General features: G+C 45.7%; 1 long non-coding RNA gene across 1 annotated transcript; it reads right to left on the bottom strand.

Annotated features, from left to right (window-relative positions):
* Positions 1-7,048: 7,048 nt before the first annotated feature.
* On the bottom strand, positions 7,049-18,367 carry LOC122241118. Its single transcript, XR_006221093.1, has 3 exons — positions 17,840-18,367; positions 8,348-8,494; positions 7,049-7,128 (listed from the first exon to the last, which is right to left on the bottom strand). It is a non-coding gene; the product is annotated as an uncharacterized LOC122241118 (long non-coding RNA).
* Between the last annotated feature and the right edge of the window lie 2,594 nt (positions 18,368-20,961).

Here is a 20,961-nt window from a genome sequence, read left to right as displayed (position 1 = left end):
TGAATCATGTTTAGATTAATTTATAGCACTTTTATTCATGAAAAGTCCTCCTGAAATGTAAAAATCATAGGATGAGACAGAAAATAGAGAAGAGGAGACAGTCTTTGAACTTACTCATTTCTTTACTGGTGAAAAAAGATGATTTGGGAATGCTAAACTCTGCAAATATTTTTTCTGCCCTTTGCAATAATTTGCTAGGGTGATAGGCCTGTGTATACCACAGAAGACTTTAAAAAATTTTTCTCATGCCCTGAGACAACACTGGTCTTTTTTTTTTTTTTTTTTAAATGAGGATTTTCCTTGCTATACACTGTCCTTGCTTGCTTAAAAAGTATTTTTTTCTGGGGCTCCTGGATGGCTTGGTCGGTTAAGTGACAGATTCTTCGTTTTGGCTCAGGTCAGGATCTCATGGATTTGTGAGATGGAACCCCACACTGGGCTCTGTGCTGATGGGGGCATGGAACCTACTTGGGATTCTCTCCCCCCCACCTCCCGCCCTGCTCCTCTCCTGCTTGGGTGCGCTCTCTTGCTCTCTGTCTCTCAAAATAAATAAATAAACTTAAAAATATTTTTTTCCGAATGAAAGCCAAAGTAGGGTTGTTGTAGAAGTTTTGGGAAATACAGAGGAGGTGAAGAAATAAACCCCATGGTCCTGCCATTCAGGGACAACTGTTGTTAATATCACGATGTATTCCTGTCACTCTCCCGCCTCCTGCCATGTGTAATTGTAATTTTATGACTATTTTGCTTTTTCACGTGCATAGCCACAAAAATATTTGCAATTTATTGAAACTTTATCATGTGCCAGGCGCTGTGCTTATAGTGTTTTAGGGATATTATCTTTTGAGTGGGAGGTTGTATTATCTCCATTTTATGGATTAGGACATGAAGGCTCAGAGGGTATGTAGCTGGCCCCGTATCACGTGTCTAGGAAGTGGCAGACCCAGAACTCTAGCCTGAAATGTCTAACTCAGAAACCCTGATCATATCACCACACTATACTGCCCTTGCACTCAGTAAGAGAAAGCTGTTATTAACTGAAACCAAGTTATCCCCTGAGGATACTGCTTTCCCTGGGACCTCAAAAATGGAGGCTACTCATTCTCCCATGACCCTTGTATTACAAAGGCCAGTGGGAGATGAGGGCTTGGCAATCCATGGCCATGTTCAGACCATTGCTCTTCTGCCCTTGGGTAATACCAGCTTGAGACCGTTTACCATCAGACTCTTACAACCACTACCCCTCATTGCTACTGACTTCTGTCACCCTCCCCATCACTCAGTGCATGGAGTTCTTTGGGCCTTAAAGGCCACCCCTAGTCATGATCCTCCTGGGAAAATTCAGTGCATCTTCTAGCCCCTCAGCATTGAAGGCTTTCGCTACCTTAATTCCAATGATCCGTTCCTAGAGGGGTGAGACTTCTCTGCCCCTTGTGGAGTCAGGAGGTTGAACAACGTGTGTGTGTGTGTGTGTGTGTGTGTGTGTGTATACCCCCACGTACAATAATTTACTGTAAATTTTACTGATATAAAGGATGTAACATATAACTTAAAAATGATAAAATGTGCTTTGCTCTTTATTGTAAATTCCATGGAGCCAACTGGTTCTCACAGAATGATTTGTTGACTTTTGCCAAACTCTTTTTATTTAATTTCTTAATGTTTATTTTTGAGAGAGACAGAGCATGAGCAGGGGCAGTGCAGAGAGAGAAGGAGACACAGAATTCGAAGCAGGCTCTAGGTTCCGAACTGTCAGCACAGAGCCCAACACAGGGCTCGAACTCATGAATCACGAGACCATGACCTGAGCCAAAGTCGGATGCTTAACCGACTGAGCCACCCAGGTGCCCCAAACTCTCTCTTTTTTTTAAAGTTTATTTATTTACTTTGAGAGTGACAGCACAAGTTGGGGAGGGGCAAAGAGAGAGAGAGAGAGAGACTGAGAGAGAGAGAGAGAGAGAGAGAGAGAGAGAATCCCAAGCAGGTTCTTTGCAGAGCCTGATGCAGGGCTCGATCTCATAAACCATGAGACCATGACTTGAGCCGAGATCAAGAGTCTGACACCTAACTGACTGAGCCACCAAACATCCCTCTATTACTTTCTTAAGTGTAGACAATTGACAAAAAATTAATCAAGCTCTGATCAGTAGCACTTGCTGGTTTCCACAGTATAAATACACCCACCACGGCCACTTTCAAGCTATCGATAGGTGTCACTGAACATAGAGCTGGAAAGAGAGGTGCAGGGGCACACTGTTACAGTATTTCCACCATACAGAGACAAGAAAATAGCACAGATAGAAGTAAAATGCACTAATTAGGAAGAGATGAGTTAAGAGTTTATGACCTTTGTCTTTCAATATGATTTATTTAATTGTAAGTTTTTGCAACTTATTCTTAAACATTTTTTAAACTATTAAAAAATTTTTTTTTATTTTAGAGCGGGAGAGAGAGTGCGTGTGCGTGTGCAGGGGAGAGGGGCCAAGGGAGAGTGAGAGAATCTTAAGCAGGCTCCACGCTCAGCACGGAGCCCAATGTGAGGCTCAAACCCTGGGATCATGACCTGAGCTGAAATCCGGGGTCAGACGCTCATCCGACTGAGCCACCCAGGCGCCCCTGCAACTTAATTTTAAATAATGGCCCAATTCCTGAAATTTACCAGTCACGGGGTAGGAGCTACTCCAGCACGGCACTGTGGAAAGTCATTTCTGCATCTGCTCGTGAACTCCAGACCACAAAGCCATGGCGTTCTCTCACTTGCAGCTCATCTGTTTACCCTCTGGTTTATTTTCTATTCAACCCTCAATCCACCACGAGCTGACTTCTGTCCCTTCTGTGACGGACCCTGTGCTAGTAGGTGAAGCCTCCTTTTCCTGCGCTGGCCTCCTGAATTCCAGTTTTCCCCAGGGCTCCGTGGTGGGTGGTCTGCTTGTCTCTTCCCACACAGCTTGCTTCGGTGATCTCATCCAACTCCCTGACACGAAGAGCCCCGAGGGCTCCTGAATCTGTAATTCCTAACCACATCTCTCTCTGGAGCGCCGGAGCCTTTTGTCCAGCAGCCTATTGGACTCGCTGGTCTCACAGCAATTCAAACTCAGCATTTCAAGACTGTATTTATTCATTGCTTCTTCAGCTTTCAACCTCCACCCTTCAAATCTGACGTTGCCCCCCTTTTTTTTCCTTCCTCTACAACGGAGATGCCTCATTTACTAAGTCATCTGAGCCAGACACCAGGGAGTGATCTTCGATCCCTCTCGTTTCTTCATCATCCCCGTCTTTCACGCTGGTACTATATCCAGATTTACTCATTCATTCATTCATCCATCCATTGAACCTTTCAGCAAATATTTATTAGAACGGCTGTGTAGCATACTGTGCAAGAACGCTAGAGCTTGGTGTCAGCCTACCAAGCATCAAATCCTGGCTCTGCCACTTACCTAGCTTTGTAACCTTGGGAAACTTGTCCGACCGTTCTGGGTTTCCGTTTCCTTAAATAGAAAGTGAAAATAGTAATGGACTCTTCCTCACGGAACCAAGGCGATGGGATGGGTTGCTCTGAGCAGACCACTTAAAACGTAGCCTGACGGAGTAAGCACTCAAGAAATGCTAGCTGTTGGTATTTATTGAGCTAAGTAACTATGCCAGGATGGTATCCTGAACAGGTGGGAATGTATTTGTTTGCTAGGGTTGTTGTGACAAAGTCCCACGGGCTGGGTGGCTTAAACAACAGAAATTTATTGTCATGCAGTTCTGGATGCTGGAAGTTCGAGATCAAGGTGTCAGCAGGGCCATGTTCCCTCGGAAACCTATGGGAGACTCTCTCTTCACCTCTTCCTAGCTTCCAGTGGTTTGCTGGCAATCTTTGGTGTTCCCTGGCTTAACAGCTGCACATCCTGGTCTGTGCCTTCGTCACCACGTTGCTTTCTCGCTGTGTGTCTCTGTCTTCACATGCTGTCTTCTTATCAGGACACTAGTCATATTGGATGAGGGTCCACCCTAGTACAGGATGACCTCATCTTAACGATTCCATCTGCAATGGCCCTAACTTCCTAATAAGGTCACATCCTAGGGTCCTGGGAGCTAGGATTTCAACATATCTGTTTTTTTTTGGGGGGGGGAAGGGTTGGGGAAGCCCTGATCAAACCCATATCAGGCAGGAACGATGATCTAGGAATCATATCTGATCCCCAGCCTTCTCACCTCCTCTCTCCCGATAGCCACCGCTTGGTTCATTCTGTCTTGTGACACCCCTCCTGACGAGACCCTGGTCTGGCCCCACCGTCGCACATCCTCCATGTGGCTGTCAGAATGATCTTTCCAAAACATGAAGCTGATGTTTGGAATTCACCCCCTTTGAAAGCTCCCTGAGTTTTCAGGTAAATGTTTAGCACAAAAGACCTTCTTGCTCCTTCCTGCCTCTCTGCCTGAAACTTACACCACAAACCCCCAAATTGTTTGTGTTTCTCTAGTTGTATCCTTCTCTTTCGCAGCTCTGGATGAGTACCATTTTTCTGCCTTGTACTCACCTACCCTCACATTTCTTCCCCTGTCTGACACCCTCCACCCCTCTCCCGAGTTCCTTTGGTACCCGGTGCACACCCTCAATATGGGACTTGCTGAATTTATTGTTTTTTTTTGTGTGTGTCTGCTGACAGGACAGTGTGCCCCTGGAGGACAGGGATTGTCTTCGTATCCCCTTTTGTCAGACATTAGTGTCACTTTCAATCTTTTCCCTAACGCAAATAATACTGTGGTGAGTATCTTTATGTTTAGATGCTTTTGCAAATTTAAAATGATTTCCTTAGGCACAGCTCAGCAACAAAAAGACACACAGCCCAGTTTTTAAAAACGGACCAAAGACTTGAATAGACATTTCCCCGAAGAAAATGTACGAATGGCTAATAAGCACATGAAAAGATGCTCAATGTCACCAGTCATTAGGAAAATGTAGATCCAAACCATAATGAGACACCACCTCCTGCCCACCAGGATAGCCATAGTAACTTTTTTGAAAAATTGTTAGGCGGGGGCGGGGGGAGGTTGTGTGGAGATGGAGAAGGGGGAACATTGCTGTTGGGAATGTGCAATATGGCGGACCGGATGGAGGCTCCTTAGCAACTCACATAGAATTCCTGCATGACACAGAAATCCCACTCTTTGGTATCGGCCCCAAAGAGTGGAAAGCAGGTGTTCGAACAAGAACGTGTACACGAATATCTTTCTGTAGCAGCACTATTGACAATGTCCGAAAGGTGGAAACGACCCAGGTGTCCATCAATGGACGAAGACGATACACAAAATGTGGTCTGTGCATACCAGGAAATGTTGCTCAACCACAAAGAGGCATGAAGTACCGATGTATGCTGCAGTGTGGATGAACCTTGAAAACATCATGTTTAGTGAACGAAGCCGGACACAAAAGGTCCCCTGCTATGTGATCGCGTTCATAAGAAATATCTGGAAGAGATAAATCCGTAGATGCAGAACGCAGACGGATGGTTGCCCGGGGCTAGTGGAGGAGGAGAGAATGGGAGTCAACCGCTTAATGGGCACAAGTTTCATCTGGGGGCGATGAAACGCTTTGGAACTAGGTAGAGTGGTAGTTCCTCTACCTAGCAACACGCGACACGGAAATGTACACTTTAAAATGTGCCATTTTCTGCTATGTGAACTTTACCTCAACGGAAAGATTTGTGAAAGGCATGAAATATCGACACGTGCTGCAACACGTGACGGACCCTGAAAACATTATTCCGAGTGAAAACTCCAGACGCAGACGGTCACGTGTTGCGTGATTCCACTTTTAGGAGATATCCAGAATAGATAAGTTCTCAGAGACAGAAAGCAGATTCGTGGTGGCCAGAGACTGGGGCAGAGGGGGATGGGGGAGTGGCTCTGTGTAAGGGATGTAAGGTTTCCCTGTGGGGTGATGAAATGTTCTGGAACAAGGCAGTGGTGCTGGTTGCACAACATCGTAAAGGTACTAAACGTTACTGCAGTGCACCCTTTATTTTTATTATTATTATTTTTTATTTTTGAGAGAGAGAGAGAGAGCGAGAGCACGCATGAGTGAGGGAGGAGCAGGGTGCCTGGGTGGCTCAGTCGGTTGGGTGTCTGCCTCTTGGTTTCGGCTCCGGTCGTGATCCCAGGATCGTGGGATCGAGTCCCGTGTGGGACTCTGCATTGACAGTGTGGGGCCTACTTGGGATTCTCTCTCTCTCTCTCTCTCTCTCTCTCTCTCTCTCTCTCTCTCTCCTTCCCACCCCGCTCCTCCCCCTACCCTGTGTGCTCTCACTCTCTCAAAATAGACAGATAAACATTAAAAAATAAAATAAAATGGTTAAGATGCCAAATTTTTTGTAATGTGTGTCTTACCACAATAAAAAATATTTCCCAAGGAAAGATTTTCCTGAGTCACAGGACGTAGTATAGCACCGAACTTCTGTTGAGAAGGGGTCACTCACTGCCGGGTCACCAGCCAGCTTCACTAATTTGACATAACACTGTTCCTCTTCAGGAAGTTCCTCAAGCTTCCAAGCATAAGGTTAAGTTGAATGAGAACTTCTGTAGCAGCACAGCCAGAGTGAACAGATTTTAGAGCTGGGAGGGGCCCAGATGCCCTCTGGGTTTCATCCTTATCAATATTTAGTAACGACCTTACTATCCTGAACTAAAATCCACAGAAAACCTACCTAAAGTCTATATGATATAGTGCTTGTGCTTTAGAGCATATAAAATTTGGAGTAAACTTCTTAGGTTTGAATCCCTGCTCAGCTGCTTATTAGCTGTGTGAGCTGGGGGGGGTCTTACTCTGTGCCTCAGTTTCTTCATCCATAAAATGGGGCAATGACAGTGTCTACTTCATCCTAGTGTGTTGAAGAGTAAGTGAGTTGACATATATAACGTGTTCAGGAGTGCAATCTCAACATTAAAAAAAAAAAGAGAAATAAAAGGCAAGTAATTTATAAAATGTATTTTGTTTTATTTTTTAAAGTTTATTTATTTTGGGAGAGAGAGAGAGATCACAAGCAGGGGAGGGGCAGAGACAGAGGGAGAGAGAGAGAATCCCAAGCAGGCTCCACATTGAATCCCACGAGGGGCTCGCTCTCATGACTGTCAAATTCTGACCTGGGCCAAAATCAAGAGTCGGACTTTTAACCGGCTGAGCCACCCAGGTGCCCCCTTGGGAAATATTTTTTTAAACCATCCTAGTATTGGGGCGCCTCAGTGGCTCAGTCAGTTAAGCGTCCGACTTCGGCTCAGGTCATGATCTCGCGGTCCGTGAGTTCGAGCCCCGCGTCGGGCTCTGTGCTGACAGCTCAGAGCCTGGAGCCTGCTTCGGATTCTGCGTCTCCCTCTCTCTCTGCCCCTCCCCTGCTCATCCTCTGTCTCTCTCGGTCTCAAAAATAAATAAAAACACTAAAAAAAATTTATACCATCCTAGTACGTAAAATGGAGTTCGATTCTAGGCTCAGATAGCTTTACAGGCTTCTCATCTTCATAAATTTGCCGTGGGACATATATTCGAAAGTGGGACATGGGACCAACCATTCGTTGTCGTGTGGGATGTCCTACATATTTCTGGATGTGTAGCATCCCCAGCCCCCTCCTCTAAATGCCAGTGTTTCCACCCCCGCTGAGAACCGCTGAAGCTATTCCAACCATCTCCTTTTCCAGACCTAGTTACTGGGACTCAGAGAGAGAATTTAAAACAGGCACATATTCCTTTGATTGCTTGCTCGCCCCATCTCTCCGTCTTCAGCCACATGATCACCGTGGGAAGGGCCTTGTTGGCAAGCGGGACTCCGCCCTGGCCACATTAAGTCACTTTATTCCTGCCTTTGCCTACACACCACCTTTCTCCCCTCTCCCTCCCAACGTATCCCAACCCATCCCATCCCATCCCCGACACCCAACCCATCCACAAGTCCCTTCGCCAAACCCTCCAGCACCTGCCACTACGGTTTCCCTGCTTCCTCTCTTGACCCATGACAAAAAAAATAAAAAAAATCACATCAAGCCAGCCCTCTGCTTTAGCGGCTCCAGAGGCTTTCTGACCCACGGAGAATGAAATGCGAATTCCTCTCGCTGCCCTCAAGGCCCTCAGAGATCTGCCCTCATCCCCTTCCGTTCTCCTGACGAAGCTCCAGCCGCAGTGACTCACACACCTGTCTCGGGAGCTTCACGCCTGCTGTTCCTTCTGCCCGGACCTAACTTCTCTTCAGCCAGATCTTCGGAGAACTGAGTTCTCATCCTCCATGTCTATTCAGATGTCACCTCCTTAGAGACCATCCTTGGCGACCTTATCTAGAATTACCCCATGCCCCATCACTCCCTATGCCCTTACCCTCATTTTTGTTCTTTAAAGCGCTGATCCTGGTTTGAAGTTTGCTTTGTCTCCTCACTAGACTGGAAGGCACACGGGGGCGGAGACTTCATTGGTGTCGTTCGCCAGGGGACCCCAGGACTCAGCACAATGCCAGCAAGAGATGCTCTGTATTTTAAAAAACAATTTTTTTAACGTTTATTCATTTTTTGAGAGACATGGACCGCAAGATCATGACCTGAGCTGAAGTCGGACGCCCAACTGAACGAGCCACCCCAGCGCCCCTCCATATTTTTGTAAATGTTTATTTGTTTTTGAGAGAGAGAGAAAGAGAGAGAAAGCATGAGCAGGAGAGGGGCAGAGAGAGGGGTGGGGGACAGAGGAGCCGAAGTGGGCTCTGAGCCGACAGCACAGAGCCCAATGCGGGGCTCGAACTCACAAACCCTGAGATCATGACCTGAGCCGAAGTAAGACGCTCAACCCACTGAGCCACCCAGGCGCCCCACTCTGGTTTTTTTGTTTTTTTTTTTTAGTTTATTTATTTATTTTGGGAGGGAGTGAGAGAGAGAACATGTGGAAGCAGAGGAAGGGCAGAGAGAGAGAGGGAGACAGAGAATCCTAAGCAGGTTCCACACTGTCTGCACAGAGCCCAACATGGGGCTCGAACTCACGAACTGTGAGATCATGACCTGAGCTGAGATCAAGGGTCAGAAACTTAACTAACTGAGCCACCCAGGCGTCCCTGCTCCATATTTTTTTGAATAAGTGAATTAAAGCCCAACATACAACCTCAAATCGTTCCCCAAGAATTTTGTAGCTTTTTTTTTTTTTTTTTAAATGCCTGGGCCTTAGCATAGAAAGCTCAAAGAGTATTGGCAGCTAAAGGTTCTACCTTTTAGGCCAGACAACGGGAAAAGAATCGATGGGTGAGACAATTAGAGAGAGAGAGAAGAATGCTGTGGGCATATGGAGAACCAGACACAGGAGAGAAAGACGGAGGGAGAGCACGTTTGCTGGAGTGGGAGGTGGGTATCAGGTGTTCCTGGGGTCCAGCTGCTAACCTGTTCTCTGGGTGGGTGTGTGCACATGCTCATGTGTATGTCCTGTTGGTTAAAAATCAGTTCCGTGGAGGTAAAACGTGTATGTGACGAAACCCTGATTTTTAAGTACCCAATTCAAAGGGCTTTCGCAAATACACAGGGGCGCCTGGCTGGCTCAGTCAGTACCGTGCGACTCTTGATCTCGGGGTGGTAAATTCAAACCCCATGGTAGGTATAGAGATGGCCTAAAAATAAAATTCAAAACGGAACAAAACAAAATCCCACAAATGTAAAGTCCTCCGTGAAGATATAGAACATTTCCTTCAACCCAAAATGCATAACCTGTTTCTGGAGTTCACATGGTAACCCCAAGATTCTTTTTTTAAAAACAGCTTTGTTGAGGTGTATTTGATATACAGTAAGCGGCACCTATGTAAAGTCATTTCGTAAGTTTTGGCACACGTGACCCCCCCCCCCCCCCCCCCCCCCCCGCCCCATGAAGCCATCACCACTATCTCCACTACTCCCCAGAGTTTCCTCCTGCCTCTCTGTAATCCCTCCCTCCCGGCCCCCTGCGCTCCCACCCCTGAGCAACCACTAATCTGCTTTCTGTCACTGTAGATGAGCCTGCGTTTTCTAGAGATTTATATAAATGGAATTATGCAGTGTGCCTTCTTTTTTGTCTGGCTTTTTTTTTTTTTTTTTTTTTTTCCCCTCTCAGTGTAATTGCTTTTAGATTCACCCGTGTTCTGGCAAGTATCTTTTTTTACTGCGGGGTAGTACTCTGTTGAGTGGATATGCCATGATTTGTTTATCCATCTATCTATTGATGGGCGTTTGGGTTGTTTCTCATTTGGGATTATTACAGATAAAAAGCTGCTATGAACATTCCTGTACAAGTCTTTGTATGGACATAACATTTCTTCTTCTTCTGGGTAAATACCTAGGAGTGGAATTGCTGGATCATATGGTATCTTTATGTTATTCCTTATTTCTTTATTCCTTATTTCCTTTTTCTTTCTTTCTTTCTTTCTTTCTTTCTTTCTTTCTTTCTTCCCTTTCTTCCTTTCTCTCTCTCTCTCTCTCTCTCTCTCTCCCTCCCTCCCTCTTTCTGGGATGGGGAGCAGAGAGAGAGGGAGAGAAGGAGAATCCCAAGAAAGAGAGTCCCAAGCTGACAGCACAGAGCTGGATGCGGGGCTCGGCCCCACCAAGAACCGCGAGATCATGACCTGAGCCGAAATGAAAGAGTTAGATGCTCAGATGCTTAACTGACTGAGCCACCCAGGCTCATCCTTAGGTAAGGATGTAAGCCCCATCCTTAGGTTATTCTTAATAATATATTTCTCTTTTTGCTGAAGCCAGTCGGTTAGGACTGGTCAAGGTCCCTCAGCAGGACTGGGACTCAGTCCCCTCCCTCCTGCCTCCCCCTGCGCTGCCTCTGGTCCTGTGCAAGCCCTGCTGTCGCACCGGGCTGAGCAAACACCTTGGCTTCCTGGGCACGTCACATCTGAGAGCAATGTTGGCTTACATAAGCACACTGACCTCTTGCTCTTTGCCAAAATCTAACATCAGGGAATCTTTTTCAAGCGCGCTCTCACTGCCACCGGACTGGAATGTTAAGTGCCGGCAGAGTCGTCTGGCATAACAGTGCGATCAGCATCTGTCTGTGGACAGACGACGACAGTGATGGACTCCAGGCAAGGACAGCCTGGGATGAAAAGGGTCTGAGGGACAGGGAGCCATAGGATGAGCTGAGAACGAGTCTCGAACATTCAGAGCTTAAAGACGGCCCTGCCTGGGCAGCACGTTTTTACACTGGCGTTTAATTTATTTCTGAAAAAGGAATGCGCTCAGATGGTTCAAAATCCAAGAGCGAGGGTGGGTACACAGTGCTGTGAAAAGCCTTTCTCGGGGCGCCTGGGTGGCTCCGTCGGTTAAGCGTCCGACTCTTGATTTCGGCTCAGGTCATGATCTCATGGTTCGTGGGTTCGAGCCCCGCCCCGTGGGGGCTCTGTGCTGGCCTCGCGGAGCCTGCTCGGGATTCTCTCTCCGTCTCTGCCCCTCCTCTGCCCGCACTCTTTCTCAAAAAAAAAAAAAATAAATAAAATAAACAAATGTAAACAAAAAGAAAAGCCTTTCTCTTACCCACATCCCTAGCCACTGAGTTCCCGTCCCCAGAGACAACCACAGCCTCCCCCCGCCCAGTCCCTTGTATGTTCTTCCAGAGATCTGCAGGTGCAAAGATTTGCGTGTATGAGCACAGGCGTGTGTACATCTTGTATGTGTGTGTGTGCATGTGTAGCACTTTTTACACGAGTGCTAGCAGGCTAAGCACCCTGTGGTACACTTTGATTTTTTCCCCTGTACATATCTTAGGGCTTCATCCACACTACAGTGGAAAGGGCCTGCCTATTCTTTTTTTTTTTTTTTTTTTTTTTTATGTTTACATAATATTCCATTATTTAACCAGTCCGGCAGCATTTGACCACTGGTATTGGTAGGACCATGGGATGAGGAAGTGAATAATTTTAGCTTGCACAGCAGGTAACGACAAAGTTACAGGTGGATTCTCTCGGCCCACCAAACTGTAACATAATCTCAGTGAGGGCAGACTAAAGGGTTACCTCCCCTTTGATATGCCAGAGGATTCGTAAAGCAGTGGTTCTTCAACTTTGGTGTCTTTAAGAATTACCAGGGGAGCTAATTAAAAGTGAGGCTAAGGAGGCTTCCTTCTCCTTCACCGCCCCAGAAACTCTGTTTCACTGGAGCCTGCGGTGGGGGGAGCACAGAATTCTAACACAAGCGGGTCCTCAGACTATAAACTTTGAGGAAAACCGTGCTCTGCAGAGGGAAAAGCGCTTTCCGCTGAAGGAATCACTGAATAGTTCATGAATTCAAATCATTAAAATAACTTCATTCTCATATTTTTAAATCTGAAAGGAATTCGGGAACAAGTAAATGGTCTTTTGGAACAGTTCAGAAGGATACGTAGCATCCCGTCTCCTGCCTCCCAGCTCCCTCTCTCTCTCTAGAGACAACAGCTTCTTGTCAGTCATTACCTTTGAAGAGACATGAAGCCCCTACCGCAAGGCAGGGAGCACCGTGGTGACTGGGGAAGTAGGCCCAGTCCCCAGAGGCAGGGCCCTGGTCTGGGAAGGGCAACAAACTTGGATTTGGAAGTCCTGGGTCGAACGTCTTCTTAAATATCAGCGACTCACTGTGCGCCAGGCACAGAGCTCAGGATTTTATAAGCGTTATCTCAGCGAATCTTACAAACACCCATTTTACGGAGCGCAAAACCGAGGCCGAGAGGGAGGTTTAGTAATTTGCCTGGAGTGGAGGGGTGGCTCACATGGCTAAGGTGATGGAACCAAGATTTTGAATTCAGACCTAAGGCTATTGGCCTTAAACACTCTGTTTAAGTGTCCTTAACCACTGAGTCACTGGGCAATTTTGGGAAAACTCTTAACTACTCTCAGGTTCTTGGGACTCCGTAACACTTTATGGAAATCACTTGTTCATTGCCTTCCTTTTTCACTGCAGGAGCCCTAGGAGTTCATGCCCATGTCAAGGCACATCAGAAATATTTTTTTTCTAAATATCTATATATCCATAAAATCAAAATATCCATAATTACATCACCAGCAAACAACCTTCTTGACCTTCTTCCACTGGTCTTGTCTGCCTACATTTTATATACACACCCGTATATTATATATACACATAATATGCACATAGTATATGTTATGTAGAATATATAACATATATAGCATATAACGTATATATATGTAAAATGTAGGCAGGCAAGATCATTACATGCACACACACTATATACATCTATAAATATATATACAATTGTATATATACATTTACATATATATTATATATATTTGTTACACATTATTAGCTGATTTGGTGAATGAACTGCAGGTGTAAATGGCCACGATGCTTCTCAGCTAAGCCACGCTAAGAGCTAGCTTGTGGATTGCCATCTTTTTCTTTTCTTTCTGCCGTAAATCCAGCAATGGCCCTGAGAGGCCTGGACTGAAGGTCACATGGAGGACAGACAAGCTGACCTATGAGGACATGTAACGCGAGTGAGAAATAAATATTTGTCAAAGAAGAAAAATTGTCTCTGAGAACTGGGGGCGGGGAGAGGCATCTGGTATTTACAGCATAACCTAGCCCATCCTGATACGGTGGCCTTGGACATGACACTTGGACCTCTCTGAGCCTGAGTATCCTTTTCTATAAAATGGGAATAATTGTGGCTTACTTCCCTCACAGGGCTGTTATGCGGATTTACATAAAGCAATGGATTGAAAGCACTTAGCCTCGTTCCTGGAGCTCAGAGCTACTTGTTGAATGTTAGCTGAGTCTCAACCTCATCAGCAATTGGAGAGAGGCCAGCCAGAGACTGATGGACGGTGACCTTTTATTTAAAAGCTGGTAAAACACTGCTGTCCGTAGCAGTGCCATTCACAGCAGTCAAAAGGTGGAAACAACCCAAATGTCCATCCACAGGTGGGTGGATAAACGAACTGTACAGACACACGATGGAATATTATTTAGCCTCCAAAAATAAGGAATGCTAAGTGAAATACGCTGGCCACAAAAGGACGAATAATGTATGATTCTACTTCTATGAGGTATCTACAGCAGTCGGATTCTTGGAGACAGAAATTAGAATGGGGGTCGCAGGGGCTCAAGGGAGGAGGGAATGAATTTAGTGGGGGCTCAGTTTCGACTCGAGACGATGAAAGGGCTCTGGAAATGGATGGTGGTGGTAGTTACACAACAGTGTGAAAATGGGTAATGTCACTGAGCCGTACATTTTAAATGGTTAACATGGTAAACTGTATGTTATGCGTTGTCACAATTAAAATCAAGCTGGGTTGGGGCGTCTGGGTGGCTCAGTTGGTTAAGTGTCTAACTTCAGCTCAGGGCATGATCTCGCAGTCCGTGGGTTCGAGCCCCGCGTCGGGCTCTGTGCTGACAGCTCGGAGCCTGGAGCCTGCTTCGGAGTCTGTCTCCCTCTCTCTCTGTCCCTCCCCAGCTCGTACTCTGTCTCTGTCACTCTCTCTCCAAGATAAATAAATAAATAAATAAAAAAGCTGGATAAAGCTTCCCTTTCATTTGGAAAAAACCCAAAAACCTCATTCCATTTTGGCTCTGCTTTGTGTCGGGCAGACCTCATTTGGAGCCCTTATTCTGGACCAGAAATTTTTTATCTTTTCCTTTCTTATTATTTTTATTGCATACATCACACACGGTAGTTATTTAAAAGATGGAAGCACAGATAAGCAGAAGGAAAAATTAAATCTACTCAGGTACTCAGCCTGCAGTGATAACCAGTGTTAACCATTTGGTGTATCTCTTTCCTAACATCCTTCCAAGTGCGTCTACCTAGCATTCCATATTCATCCATACACAGTTATACAAAGCTGGGTATAAACATAAAATCAGGTCAAAGGATATATGCTGAGACATAACCTGCTTTTTTTCCTCTGTAATAAATACAGATCTTCCTTGACTTAAGATGGGGTTACATCTTCAGGGCGCCTGGCTGACTCGGTCAGTGGAGCATTGTGACTCTTGATCTTGGGGTTGTGGGTTTGAGTCCCACGTTGGGTTGTAGAGATTACTTAAAAATAATATCCTGGGGCGCCTGGGTGGCGCAGTCGGTTAAGCGTCCGACTTCAGCCAGGTCACGATCTCGCGATCTGTGAGTTCGAGCCCCGCGTCAGGCTCTGGGCTGATGGCTCGGAGCCTGGAGCCTGTTTCCGAGTCTGTGTCTCCCTCTCTCTCTCTGCCCCTCCCCCGTTCATGCTCTGTCTCTCTCTGTCCCAAAAATAAATAAAAAACGTTGAAAAAAAAAGTAAAAAAAAAATAATATCCTAAAAATTTTTTAAATGTTTATTTATTTTTAAACTATTTTTTAATGTTTATTTATCTTTGAGAAAGAGAGAGAGAGCAAGCAGGGGAGGGACAGAGAGTGAGGAAGACACAGAATCTGAAGCAGGCTCCAGGCTCTGAGCTGTCAGCACAGAGCCCAACGCGGGGCTCGAACCCACGAACCATGAGATCATGACCTGAGCTGAAGTCGCACGTGTAACCTACTGAGCCACCCAAGCACCCCAATGTTTATTTATTTTTGAGAAAGAGAGAGACAGAGACAGAGACAGAGAAAGAGAGCGTGATTGGGGGAGGGGCAGAGAGAGAGAGGGAGACACAGAATCCAAAGCAGGCTCCAGGCTCTGCGCTGTCAGCACAGAGCCCGAAGCAGGGCTTGAACTCATGATCTGTGAGATCATGACCAGAGCAGAAGTCAGATGCTCAACCAACTGAACCACCTAGGTACGCCCCCCCCCAATAAAATATTTTTTTTTAAAAAAAGATGACGCTACATCCCCCAAAACCCACTGTTAGTTGAAAATATTGTACAGTTGAAAACGCACTGAATGTACCTGACCTACGAACATCATAGCCTAGCTTGGTCCGCCTGACACGTGCTCAGAACACATACTTGGCCTACGGTCGGGTGGCCTCCTCTGACACAAGGCCTATTTTATAACGAAGTGTGGACTATCTCATGTAATTTATTGAACGGTGTGCTGAAGGTGAAAACCAGAATGGACGTACGGACGCAGCATGGTTGTAAATGGGCTGGTTATTCCCTTTCCTGATCGCGTGGCTGGAAGCTGTGGCTGCCACCGCCCAGCGTCACAAGAAAGTATGGTACGGCGTGTCCCTAGCCGAGGAAGAGATCAAAATTTCAAATCTGAAATACGCTGTCTACTGAATGCATATCACTTTCCCAGCATCGTAAAGTCGAGCCGTTGCAAGTTGGGGACCATCTGTACAGGAACAGTTTTCCACATTAACAAGTATAGATCTGCGTCATAATTTTTAATGGCTGCACAGCAACCCGCTGTATATATGGATGTAATATCTTTATTTAACCAATCCCCTCCTGGTAGACATTTAGGCTGTTTCCATTCTTCTTCGTTATTATAAGCAAGCTTGTGGCAAATATAATAATTATGGTACGATCTATTGATTACTACTTATGTACCAGGTACTATGCCAAGCACTTAAAATTTTTTTAAATGTTTATTTATTTTTGAGAGAGAGAGACAGAGAGTGCAAGTGGAGGAAGGGACAGGGAGAGAGGGAAAGACAGCATAGGAAGTGGGATCCAGTCTCTGAGCTGTCAGCACAGAGCCTGACGTGGGGCTCGAACTCACAAACTGAAATCATGACCAGAGCCCAAGTCAGATGCTTAACCGACTGAGCCACCCAGGGGTCCCTACACCAAGCACTTTATAAGCAATATTTAATTTAATCTTTGCAAGAATCCTATAAGGTAATACAGTTGTAATCCCGGTATCACAGGTGAGCGAACTGCAGTTCAGAGAGGTTAAGTCACCTGTCTACATCACCCAGCAAGTGACAACACAGGGATTTGCGTGGAGCTCTGCTCATTCTATAGCCCACTCTCTTTCCTCTCAGTTGTGTTGTGTCCCAACTACTAAAATAAGACTCCTTATAGTCCCTTTCTTCCAGGGGTGCCTGGATGGCTCAGTCGGTTAAGTGCTGGACTTCAGCTCAGGCCATGATCTCACGGTTCGTGGGTTCAAGCCCTGCACTGGGCTCTGTGCTGACAGCTTGGAGCCTGCTTTGCATTCTGTGTCTCCCTCTCTCTCTGTCCCTCCCCCACTTGCACTCTGTCTCTCTCTCTCAAAAATAAGTAAAAAAAAAAAAATAAATAAAATCCTTTTTTTTGGGCTCCTTGCAGCCCTAGGAGGAAAGGAACCTGGAAGGTCCCCCATCTAGCTCTTTTGAAACATAAATGGAGGCCCCACAGCCCTGGATCCTTTCCCCTTAAGAAAGTTTATGTACTTGCCAACAAAGACACTCAGTCTTCCCTGGGGACTGTGTCCAGAAAGTCTTTGATCTGGACCATCCCTGTCATCGAGCAGGCCCAGGCTGCCTGAGGCCATGCGCTCTTCAGAAGCAGATTCACCTGTTGTCCTCTCTGCCCCCAGGAAGAAGCGCCCTGAACCCTCCAGGTTTTCTTGCCGGCTGAGGCCTAGACGCTGACCAGCCCAACCCTGAGTCTTGCCCTTCCCAGTCAAAAAGACAAGGTCCTCCCACGGGTCCCGGTCCATGGTTTCCTTGGGAACAGCAGCCACTAAGAGGCGGCTCTTGCGTCCAAAAGCCACTTGGGTCCAGTAGCCTCTCTCTAACACAGTACCTGCTTCCCCCAGAAGCAGACCCTGAAACATGGATTTAAGTGCACACAGTTTTTCAGAAAGTGCAAGAAACACCAACAGAAGAGTGGGGGAAATCCCACCACAGGGCTGGGAAGGCCGCCAGGGAAGGGTATGTTATCACCAGCTACCACACTGGGCAACCAGAGCTAAGTGAGCTCATCAGAGGGGCGAGGGAGCTGGGGTATTTATATACCTACCCTGTCGTCACTCTCAGGGCACAGGGGTCTTCTGCAGGTTTGGAAAAAGCCTTCAGATAACGTGACGTGGAAACCGGAAGCTGGCTGGTGCCGTCTGAAGAAATCCCTCCGAGCGGTGTGGGAGGGGGAATCAGCGATGTCTGCGACATCCTGGTGCCAGTACTCCCAGGGCCAGGGCTCTGTTGGCAACGAAATCTTCCCACACCGCGCCACCTTCCCACCCAGTCCCCGGAAACAGCTGGAAACATTTTGCCACCCACGTGGGATTCCAGATGGATTCAAATCTGACGTGTTGTTACTTACACTTTTGTTTGCTTCTTCTATCGATTACGAGAGGTCTGTTATTTCATCTTCTTCTTTTTCTCCCCCCTTCCATCAGTCCAGAAGAAATACGTTCTGATCCTATTCTTACAGTAGTTACCCTAGTAACTTTCACCTTGCCGTCAACGTCTCATCAACGTCTAAAATTAATCGATGTCTTTTTTCCCCCTGGACCGGGCACAACAACCTTAAAACACCCTCACTCCAATAACTAGCCTCTATAGTCTTATTTTTCTTCGTCACCCCCAGAAGACATTTTTATTATGATTGTATGCCGTCAATGGATAACATGAGTTATTTAGAAGCATCACTTTTTTTTTTTTTTTTTTTTTTTTTTTTTTTAGAATTTATTTTTAACTAATCTCTACACCCAACGTGGGGCTTGACCTCACAACCTCGAGATCAAGAGTTGCATGCTTCCTCTGCCTGAGCCAGCCAAGGTGCCCCCAGAAGCATAATTCTTAATTTTCAAGTATATAGGGATTTTCTGGTTACCTTTCCCTCATTAGTTTGTAACAAATGCACTGTGGCCTGAAAACATAATCTGTATGATTTCAATACTTTGACACTTGTTCAGACTTACTTAATAGCCTAGGATATGGTTGATTTCTGACGTGTCCTGAATGTTCCACATGTCCTGAGAAAGAACACGAAATCAACAGTTGCTGGATACCCTGTTCTACAGGTGCCTGCGAGGTCAGACTTGTTAATCATTAAATCTCCTATGTTCTTACTGTTTTCTGTCTGCTTGTCCTAGCAATCACTGAAAGAGATATGTTGAGATCTCCTGCTATGATGGTTGATCTGTCTGTTTTTCCTTGTCATTGCTACCATTTTTTGGCTTTATACCTTTTAAAGGCATCTTATTAGGTACATACAAATTCAGAATTGTTATGTTTTCTTTTTTTTTAAGTTTATTTATTTTGGGGGGGGGCGGGAGAGGGGCAGAGGGAAAGGGAGAGAGAGAATCTCAAGCGGGCTCTGGGCTGTCAGCACAGAGCCTGACTCGGGGCTCGATCTCATGAACCATGAGATCATGACCTGAGCCAAGATCGAGAGTCAGACACTCAACTGACTGAGCCACTCAGGCGCCCCATAGAATTGTTATATCTTCTTAAAGGGAATTTTTATCATTATGAGATGACCTCTACCTTCCCATTGTGAAATGGTTTTGACTTTACAGTCTATTTAATTCTGCAACTAATCTAGCTATATCTGCTTTCTTTTGTTTAGTATTTGCATGACATGATCTTTCTACCTTCTTGCTTTCAATCTTTTTTTTGTATGTTTGTACTTGAAAGGTATTTTCTGTAGACAATAAATATATAATCGCATTTTTATTATCCAATTGGCAATATTTGCCTTTTGACTGAAATATTCAGTTGTTAAACTTCAATGTGCTATTATTATTATGACTACTATTCCTGTTATTATTTGCATTCAATATCCACGTAGACTTTCTGCTTGGGATCGTTTCCTGTCTGAAATAAAATATTTAGAATGTCTTTAGAGTCTTTAGATCTACTAGTGGCAACGGTTTCAGCTTTTCTCTGTCTGAAAATGTCACCTTTATGGTTGTTTTTCTCCCACATGTCTAAAATGATGAAAAAAACCCCCGTCAATTCAGAACTCATCCATCAAAAATATCCTTCGAAAACAAAGACTCAGTAAAGACATAGCATCATCCACTGAACTCTTAGTTCTTCCTACCCCAAACCTGCTGCTCCCTAGCAAACCCCAAATTTGGACAGGGAGTACCAAAATATTGGCGCTATCTGAGATTTATCTCTTTTTTCCATCATCTCAAATCCTGTTCTGTGTGCAGCCTCGTAAACTCTGTTTCGATCTAACCGCTTCTTACTTCCGCCACTTCTACTAATTTAGCTCAAACCACCATCATCTCCCCGCCAAACTGTAGCAATAACTTCCTAATTGGGCCCTCTGCTTCCTCTCTTACCACCCACATGATGGTGACACAATATCCTTTTATAACGCGAAGGAGATATGGTTATTTCCCTGCTAAGAGCCCTCCAATGTCTTCCTCGTAGGGCAAACTTCACACACAGTGTATACGACGGGGCTTCTCTGTGTGTGTCTAACTTCACCCCACCCTGTCCACCTGCTGCCCTGGGATCTTGCTCCTCCATCCCAGGGCCTCCCTGCTCCTTCTGCCGGAGTGCTCCCCCTAGACCGAGCCTGGCTCCCTCCCTTCAGTCCCTCCCTCACTTCACTCCTACCTCTGCTCAAATATTAATTAATCATCAAGGGCTTCCCCAAAAGCCTTTTCTAAAATAAGATCGTCTCACTCTACTCCCTTCTCTAATGTTCTTCGTAACAACTGTTAACCACCTGACATCATGTCCTACGTACTAGAGTGTAAGCTCCAGGAGGACAAGGACTTTATTTATTTATTTTTTTTTAATTTTTTTTTTTTTAACATTTATTTATTTTTGAGACACAGAGAGACAGAGCATGAACAGGGGAGGGTCAGAGAGAGGGAGACACAGAATCTGAAACAGGCTCCAGGCTCTGAGCTGTCAGCACAGAGCCCGACGCGGGGCTCGAACTCACAGCCCTCACGGACCGCGAGATCATGACCTGAGCTGAAGTCGGCCGCTTAACCGACTGAGCCACCCAGGCGCCCCGGACAAGGACTTTATTTTATTTACTTTATTCATCCCTAAGTGTCTCAAACCGTCCCAAGCAAAGAGGAGGTTTTCCACAAATACCCGTCGAATGGATGGATCCGCAAGGTTATCTCTTGTGCAATGAGATGCGCATTAAAAGATTTTTCTCTTAAG

This window comes from Panthera tigris, chromosome C1, assembly GCF_018350195.1.
Source record: "Panthera tigris isolate Pti1 chromosome C1, P.tigris_Pti1_mat1.1, whole genome shotgun sequence".
Classification (NCBI taxonomy): Eukaryota; Metazoa; Chordata; class Mammalia; order Carnivora; family Felidae; genus Panthera; species Panthera tigris.
The sequence above is the reverse complement of the archived record's forward strand: the minus strand, read 5'-3'. Positions and strand labels throughout refer to the sequence as shown.